Raw genomic sequence first — 8,833 nt, 5'->3', positions numbered from 1 at the left:
TTAGGACTCCCATTTAGAAGCTTGTGAGGAGAGATTCCCATCCTTACTTGTTCCATTTGGAAGTGGGTGAGCTTTGTCAAAGTAAAGGAGAACTCTTGATGGACCCTGGGAGGGACTTGCACAACACCAAGGCTCAGGTTGTAATTGTTCCTTTTGTTTCCTATTAATGCAAATGAGTCCATTCTTCTCAATAACTTGTTATTTATGAGTTATTTTATGTACTCCTTGGTCTACATGTTAAATATGTTTTATTTTATAAGATTATCAAGTGCCATTTAATCGTTTGATTGTTAATGTATGCAGGTTTCAAAGTGAAGGAGGAGCTCATCCGGATCGGCGAGGCTAGACTACTACAACAGCGTTGGACTATAGGTAAGATCTAAACACTTGATTTCTTGTATGGTAAATGCATGTTTAGAGAAGGATTGCTCTTGTTTGTCTTGTTTGTCACTAGAGAGTCTTAGGCTCCTAGGGAGGTTGGTTGTGTCCGCACTATCGACTCTTTCCGCCTGACAAAATGGCGACTCCACTGGGGACTCCATTGATGTGAATGACTTTTCCTTTGTGTGAAACTTTGCTCTGAGAAAATTGGTTTATTTTCTGTTTTTTGGCTGTGTGAATTTGTATTTGGGTGGGCTAGCTTAGAGATAAATTAGATTTTCATTTTTCTTTTTTTTTACAGTAGTACGCACCCTCTGAGTATTGCACAGTGCGTACTTGTACGCATTGTTGCTGTGTGCACAGAGCGGGCCCGCACCTGTTCTAACGGGTTGCCTGCATACCCTGCTAAAATTAAGAAAAATTTCCTTTTTTCCATTTTTTCCTCTTAGATTTTGCTTTTATTTAGTTTTTCCTGCCCAAATCCATTAGTATCCTATCAAAGATCTTCACCTGAACGCGTTTCGATAGCATTGAGTGTTTTAGTGGTTTTCATAGAAATTTAAGCCCTAGGGTTTGATTTTTGAATAGGTCCTGTAGTGATTTCGGCGGTAGAAGTTGTCAAGCCTTAGATCTCTCTGGTTTTGTCAACCGTCTTAGGAGTCGAACCTGTCGTAAAGTCAACCTGTGTGAACAACTTTCCTATTGAGTTGTCTCTTTGGTAAAATTTCGAAGTGCTTGATTGATTGAGTAGTAAATTCCATTTTACAAAAAGAACAAAAAGATTTGAGTTTTGTTTTGACTGGTTTTTTGATTCTGCATAAGCTGGTCCTTGGTTTGATTGTGGCCAAGTAAAACAACCTAGAATCGTCTTTTAGGCTTTTGCCTCGTTAGGTTTACTTTAGAGTAAATTTCCTTTTTGGTTTGCTTGTGAGTGAATTTTTCATAGATTTCATAGTTTTTAAGATTGATTTTCATTAAAATAGATTTATTTGCTTTGTTAAATAAAAAATACAAAAACATCTCCTTTAAAAAGTTTTGTTTCAAGTAGCTTTTGAAGTATTTTGAAAGAAAAAGGATTTTTCGTGCACGTAATGAGTGGTCATGTTTGTATGCTTGGAAAGATAAAGAGTTTTATTTCTTTGATTTTCGTTGCCAAGAGAGTTGTTTTTATATAAATTTGCATTCTCTAAACTTTCTTAGCTAAGAATTTCATTGAAAAAGCAAAGTAGTGTAAATCATCCTAAGTGCATTTTTGTAGTGGTTTGAGTCGAGTCTACACACCACTAGTTTCATTTCTGCCACCCTTTGAGTTAAAGAAAAACCATAAAAATCACGCTTAAAGTAAAATTAACATAGTAATTTTTCTTTTACTAGGGCTCTGAAGCACCAACATAGCTTAGGCTAGTGTCTTGGAGTAGGAGAGTAATTAACTCTCCAAGACAGTAAAACCAAACAAGTAGCTTATCTTGTGGTAGGATAAACCCAATTGTTGCATTTATACTCTGGGAAAGATCCTCTTAAAGGAGAAGCACGAGCTCGTGTCCAAACAAGTGAGGGGATCAATCCTCCCTCGTTGGGAACGACGCCAGACACGCACGTATTACAAATGGTAAACCTCGGATTAACCATTGTCAAGGAGCCAGGGGTCACTTATCGGTAAACCTTGGATTATTGTCAAGGAGCCGGTAAGGGGATTGAGCTTGATACTCTGTCCTTGCGTGCTGTCGGAGTTTAGACTGTTCCCCCAGGTATACTTGTTGCTGTTGGTAACCTTAGTGACCATTATCTTTAGGATTCTACCCAAGGTGATGGTGGAGGGAAGATCCCACTGTACCTGGAGCAGACGTCGGCTAGACTCACTTGGATTTTCCGGGGGGTTCACTTCACTCGAGACTGTTAAAGTGGAGGAACTTGTGCCAGTATATTCATTAAGAAGGTTGCCGGGGTAACTGTTCCACCCTCCATTTCTGTACTGAATTCTACGAGGTTGGGCTTCATCACCAACTAGTGTTTTCGGTCCGGAAAGCTTACTGTTTGTGTGTGGTTTGACACCTTAGATTCTTTAGGCGTGTGATTTCAAATTTGATTGGTTCTTTAGCGACTTTAGGTGGTTTGATTTGAAATTTTTACTTTGTTTTCGTGTGTAGTAGTTAAAAGTTTTAACTGTGGTGGAATTACCGAGACAGTCCCGTAGACTTCGGGGCAAGTCACCTGAGATTGTTACCGGAACTGATTTGTTGAGGAAACTCCGTAGAACGCGGGGTGGACCTCCTGAAGACGTCCCGAGTGAGTACGAAGGTTTGAAAGTCATTGTAACTCCTCCTAGTGGCAGTAGAGTAGGTTCACCTGAAGAAGGAGAATCTTTGTTGGTAGTCCATCCAGATTACCAAAGTCTAGAGACAGGTTATAATCCTGAAGCTGTTACAGTTTCCGAGCTTGATGGTAGTTTTTCATCTACTAGTGATTTAGGTGAGGAACCTGAAATATCTGAACCTGTTACTCCAACTTCTAGTGTTCCAGATTCACCAAGAGTAGAACGAATTATCACCGAAAATCTCCCTACTGGTTTGATTGCTATTGAAGAACTTGCTCCAGAGGAAGACATAGGTGTCTCTCATCTTGAAGGTCAACTTACTATTGATCTAAGGGAGCGTGAATCCATATTTTACAGTCCTCCTAGAAGTACTACTTGGTACCTTTCGTTAACAAATTATCTAGACAACTCAGGGTTAGGTTTTTCTCCACCTCGTATTCCTTTTCCACCCGGAGCTTTTACTACTCCTGTAAATATGTCTGGTCAGTCGTCAATGTTTACTCAATCGCCTGAATCTTTCTTGCACATCGGTCCTTCTGTTCCTACTTTGTATCAGTCTTTGTCTGGTACTTTTGCAGGAGCATCTCCTCAACCCATTGAACATGGGTTATTAGCTGGAAACAATGGTAATCAACCATTGGGTGTAGGAGACATTTATATGATGTCAGGTTCAAATCCCGGTTCTCAACCTCAAGGTGGTCAATTACCGCCTGGGGGGCAGCCTCAAGTAATGCCTGGGGGGCAACCTCAAGGTACTCAAGTTGTGGCTGGGGGGCAGCCTCAAGGACAGTATGTACCCATGGTACAATACATTCCTCAAGGTCAACCCCAACCTCAATATGTACCTCAGGGTCAACCTCAGTATCAATTTATCCAAGGCCAACCCCAGTATCAGTATTTACCTCAAGGCTATCTCCCTCAAGGTCAATACTCGAGTCAAGGTTATCAACCACCCCAAGGTCAATCTTACGTTCAAGGTACAGGAAATGTCCCTTTCAATTATCAATCCTATCCTCAATCCGGTTATGGATCTCAATATCCTCAACCTGTTATGGGTCAAATGGGTCAATACCCTGGAATGACTGTAGTGTGGGATCCTTCGCAAGGTCAACAAGTGTTGCAACCAAGTGTACAGTTGTCATCTCAAGCTGGACAACCATTAGTTTCTGGTTCACCCCAGCAACCAGTCCAGCCAAATGTTCAAACTTCTGTACCTCCAGTAGTTACTCAATCAGGGCCCATTGCGCTTAGCATTCCATCTCAAACGACTGCTGCAACTACTGCAACATCTGTTTCGTCTACCACACTAACTCCTGGAGTATCGACAGCTCCTGTTTCTACTGTCTCTGCTACTACTCAGACATCTTTACCTCCGTCCGGATCTACGATTCAAACTACGGTTCAGATGCCTGTAGGTCAGCCTGGTATAAGTACAGTTATCACTACTCAACCTCAATTTGTTTATCAACCGTACCAGGGACAGTATCAATATGGGCAAGCTGTCCAGCAGCCGGCTTACCAGTATCAACTGTATCCTGGGTACACTTATCAACAACCTCAACAACCCCAGTACGGTCCGGTTAATCCTGGTTTTCCGGGAGGATACGATATCCCGAACGCGATTCCTATTCCAAGTTATCCTGGATATCCTCCTCCCGGGGCTGGTATAATGACTCAGAGTTTTAGGGATCCAAACCGGCAATCGCCGTTTATCGCAACTTTAGATTTACCGGACTTGTCGCACCTAACGAACGATCCAATCAACTATCTTCCGTTTTGGCCGGCAATGCCCAATAAGTTGCCTAGTGATATACCTAAGTTCGAGGGTAAGTCTGGAGAGGATCCGTCGAATCATGTGATGACTTACCACCTCTGGTGTGCTTCAAATTCTATCTCGGATGATTCGATCCGCTTACGTCTTTTCCAGCGTACACTCATTGGTCTCGAGGCCAAGTGGTACATTGAGTTTCCACGGGCCTCTTTTTGCAATTTTAGCCAGTTAGCTACCTCGTTCTTAACTCACTTTCAGTTGCCAGTCAGATACGATAACGGCACGGAGTTATTAACTTCACTAAAACAATCGACGTCCATGTATATTTCTGATCACATTCATGAGTGGAGACGTCGAAGAAGGTTAGTGAAAGTTTTTATTCCGGACCAAATCTTAGCTGAATGGTTTGTCAAATCATTATTACCAAAGATTACTGAAGATGTATCTAAGGCCGGAGTAGTTACTGAGGAGCAAGTCATTGCTCAAGCGCAGTACCTTGATTTAGTCTACACTCAGTCAGGTACGTTACACGAGAAGATCCCAGATCTTCCAAAATCGAATCAAATCGCTGCTGCTCCTTCGGGATCTCATGCCGCTGATGGTATGATTGGTACGGTGAACACAAAGAGCAAGAAGAAATCTTCCAAGAATTCTACTACTCCCATAATCACCCTGCCTGATTCCCCGACAGGAGAGTCTTCTCCTGAAATTTCTGCCGATATTCACGCTGTGGAGTCATCCACGGCCAAATCAAAAAACGGTGGAAAGAAGAAGGGTAAGAAGAAGGCTAAAGCAGACAAGGCTCCGAAGGAGAAAACAGAAAAGTCGGAAACCAATGACGAAAAACGCAAACCTCGATATCCTTGTCTTATTTGTGAAGAGGATCATTTTACAAGAGATTGCCCTCATCGGGCCGAGGTTGTGAAAATAGTCAAAGGTTCTCCCACTCCTGCCGTTTTGAAGGATCCATTTCCAAAGCAGGAGAGTAAGATGATAGGTTCTTCCTCGACTGCCAGTGAAGAACCCATTTTGATGATGTCTCATGTGAGGATTGCGACTCGAATGAACGATTATGGTAGTAAGAATCCTGTTGATGGTAAGGAAGCAGAATCTTCTCATTCTATTCCATCAACCTCAGCTCCCGGTTCCGATCCACTACAGATCGAGAAACCTAACCTGGACTTAGTAATCAAACCGCCCACCAAGGGTGTACTTCGAAGGTCTGCTTTCAATCCACATGCGAGAGCGGCCCAGAATTACAACATTGTTGAGGACTTAGCGGTTTCACCCTCAGCAATGTCGGCTTTAGAAGTGCTGCAATCATGCCCAGCACAACGAAAATTACTTTTGTCGACTATCGGAGCTGTTGATGTTCAGGACCCGAATCTGATAATCTTTGATCTAGAAAATAGTACACCGCGCCTACCCCATCAAATGGCTTTCCAGATCCCAGTGATAGTCAAAAACAGGCCTATTCATCGGACTGTAATTGATGAGGGGGCTTCCACGTGTATTATGTTGATTCAATGTTGGAGATCGCTTGGTTCTCCTTCGCTGAACCAATCCCCAACCATCCTTAAGGCTTTTGATGGCCGTGGGTTCTGTCCGTTTGGTATTCTATAGGAATTACCTATAGGGGTAGAAGGCAAAACCGTTAGTCTAGATGTCGAGGTGGTTGATGCCCCTCTAGACTACAACCTTCTTTTGGGTCGAAGTTGGTCATATGCTATGACAGCGGTCGTTTCATCGGTCTTCAAAGTAATAAAGTTTCCACATAATGGCAAGATCGTGACAATTGATCAACTGACGTACTTTTCATCCGACCCAGCCTCTTCAGAGAGTATCCAGCATGTCGGCAAAGCGACAATCCCTTATAGGGACATTGGCGTAGGTTTAGTTAAATATTCCGGTTTACTAGGAACTTTTCCTTTTCCTCCGATCAACGCAGACCCTTCATTCGCATCCATTCATATGATTACATCAGACACTATTATTTATGACGATCCTTGGATTGTCCCATCTGAATCTGAAATAGACTCATTTGGTGATGCTATGCCGTTGAGTCCATATGAAATTGCTTATGAAGTCGTCGTGTCTTTTACCGACCCGTGTTCAACCCAAATCGACCAAATGAATGTGGTCAGTGAGGAATCACTTTTTACATCAATCTCAGAACGGATAGCATTTCCTGAAGTCGTGTCATCTGACGAACAACTTCGCGAAATCCTAAGTGTAGATGATCTACCATGGGAATATCTCCATCATAGATCTTCGTTTTTACCTGAGGGCGATGCTTTTGAAAATGATTTTTCATCTATCTTTACCACTGAATATGTCAAAGACGCTCAGAGTCCAACGAAACATCCTGATTCAGAGTTGAATTTAGGGAATATTTCTCGAACTGTTCCCATTGACATTTCAGTGAAGCCCGGAATTGTTGAGAACATTCATATAGGTGCTTCATGTACAGAAGAAGAAATTCAAACTTACAAGGCCCTATTTCAAGAATTTCGCGATGTGTTTGCCTGGTCTTACGAGGAAATGCCAGGAATCGATCCCGCCATTGTTGTTCATGAAATCAAGACCTACCCGGACGCTAAACCCGTCCGGCAACGGTTGCGTTAGATTCACCCTCGGAAAGCAGCTGCGATTAAAGCAGAAGTCGAAAAGCTGTTGAAAGCAGGTTTCATTTATCTGATCCCGTTAACGGATTGGGTATCGAATATTGTTCCGGTTAACAAGAAACAAGGAACAATAAGAATCTGTATCGACTATAGGGATATAAATCGAGCTTGTCCAAAAGACAACTATCCTACGCCCTACATCGATCAAATAATTGATGATTGTGCCGGAAGTGAAATGTTTTCCTTTATGGATGGTTTTTCGGGCTATAATCAAATCAATATTCTACCTGGCGATCAACCAAAAACGGCATTCATTTGTCCATGGGGGACATTTACTTATTGCAAATTACCTTTTGGGCTTAAGAATGCTGGAGCCACTTTTCAACGGGCCATGTCTTACGCATTTCATGACATCAAGCACATTGTGCAACCGTACCTTGATGATTTGCCTGCTCATTCTTTACATCGAGTTGATCACCTTGTCCACTTACGAGCAATCTTTATGAGGTGTAGGCATTATCGTATTCGGTTGAATCCGCACAAGTGTGTATTTTGTATAGAAGCGGGTCGATTGCTGGGATTTGTTGTTTCAAAAGCTGGCATTCGCGTCGATCCCTCGAAGGTCGAAGCTATCATCAAATTGCCTCCTCCTTCGAGTTTGTGCCAACTCCAAAGTTTGCAAGGGAAAGAAAACTTTTTACGCCGATTCATTCCAAACTACGCCGAGGTCACTAAGGGTTTTACCCGGTTGTTAAAACAGAACGCTCAATTCTCTTGGGATGAGGTTGCTCAACAATCTTTTGATGCGCTTAAGCACACGTTGAACCATCCACCGTTGCTGCATCCTCCCAACTACAACCAAGACTACTTCTTATACCTCGCAGCTTCGCATTCCACTATTGGAATGGCGTTAGTCCAGGAAGACGAATTCGGAACGGAACATGTGATATATTATCTTAGTAGGACGTTAAATCCCACTGAGCTAAAATAATCGCATGTGGAGAAATTGGCCCTGGTAGCCGTTCAAGCTGTCCAGCGTTTTCGTCACTACATTCTTCTCCGTAAGACTATAGTCATTTCGGATTGCAACCCTATGATTTATATTTTGACTAGACAGCTGCTAGGGGGCAAGTACTCTAAATGGATCGTGATCCTGCAAGAGTTCGATTTGGAGTTCGAAAAGTCCATGTCTAAGAAATCCTTAGTTTTCGCGGAATTGATGTGTGATTTCCCGCGTGCTGACACAGAGAGTGTGGCAGAGGAGTCCATTGCGGACGAATCTTTGTTTCTTATCAGTACTTTAGATCCGTGGTATGGGGATATAATCATCTATCTCCAAACCCAAACCTTTCGGCCTGAAGCTTCAAAGTCAGAGCGTCGAAAAATTCGGTTCCAGTCCCAGCAATACAAAATTATTGGAGATACTCTTTATCACCGGGGGGCAGACTTGGTTTTTCGACATTGTTTAATTCACGAAGAGGCTGAGAGGGTTTTGAATGACTGTCACTCTGGAGCATGTGGCGGTCATATGTCTGGGTATGCCACAACTCAGAAGGTGTTGCGTGCTGGTTATTTCTGGCCGTCCATGTTTAAAGATTGTATCATTGCGGTCCGAAAATACCACAACTGTCAAGTGTTTGATCGCAAGATGCGCGCACCACCTGCTCCTCTCCATCCTATAATTGTCGTTGGTCCTTTCGCAAAATGGGGTATCGATTTTATTACTTGTAACCCTCACTCGGC

This window comes from Pinus tabuliformis, chromosome 4_1 (assembly GCF_031772625.1).
Source record: "Pinus tabuliformis cultivar Carrire ecotype Pingquan chromosome 4_1, CPIR1, whole genome shotgun sequence".
Classification (NCBI taxonomy): Eukaryota; Viridiplantae; Streptophyta; class Pinopsida; order Pinales; family Pinaceae; genus Pinus; species Pinus tabuliformis.
The sequence above is the reverse complement of the archived record's forward strand: the minus strand, read 5'-3'. Positions refer to the sequence as shown.